Source organism: Lontra canadensis, unplaced genomic scaffold (assembly GCF_010015895.1).
Source record: "Lontra canadensis isolate GAN:19392208 unplaced genomic scaffold, GSC_riverotter_1.0 scaffold83, whole genome shotgun sequence".
Classification (NCBI taxonomy): domain Eukaryota; kingdom Metazoa; phylum Chordata; class Mammalia; order Carnivora; family Mustelidae; genus Lontra; species Lontra canadensis.
The window spans coordinates 1412813-1413448 of NW_022631077.1; positions in this window are offsets into that span (position 1 = coordinate 1412813).

Genomic DNA, 636 nt, shown 5'->3' on the forward strand with positions numbered 1-636 from the left:
ACTATAGAGTTGAGGGCCCATTTCTGGGATCTCTATTGTGTTCCATTGATCTATGTGTCTGTTTTTGTGCCAGTAGCATACTGTCTTGATGACGACAGCTTTGTAATAGAGCTTGCAGTCTGGAATTGTGATGCCATCAACTTTGGTTTTCTCCTTCAATATTCCTCTGGCTACCATCACTACTGTATGATTCCATAACACTTTTATTATTCCCCAAAGAAACCTCAGAACTATGAGCAGTCAATCCCCATTCACCTTCTCCCACAACCCCTGGCAAACACTAATCTATTTTCTGCCCCTATGGATTCTGGATATTTAATATAAATGGAATTATAAATATGTAACATTCAGTGTCTTGCTGCTTTCAGTATGTCTAGTGTTTGCAACTTTCATCCAGGTTATAACACATTTCTATATTTCCCCCTTTTTATGGTTGAATAATATTTCATTGTATGGGTGTATCACATTTTACTTATCCATTCATCTGCTGATAGGTATTGGGTTGTTTCTACTTTTTGACTATTATGAATAGTGTTGCTATGAACATTTGTGTCAAAGTTTGTGGGCAGACATATTCCTTCAGTAAGGAATATATATATATATATATATATATATATATATATATATATATATATA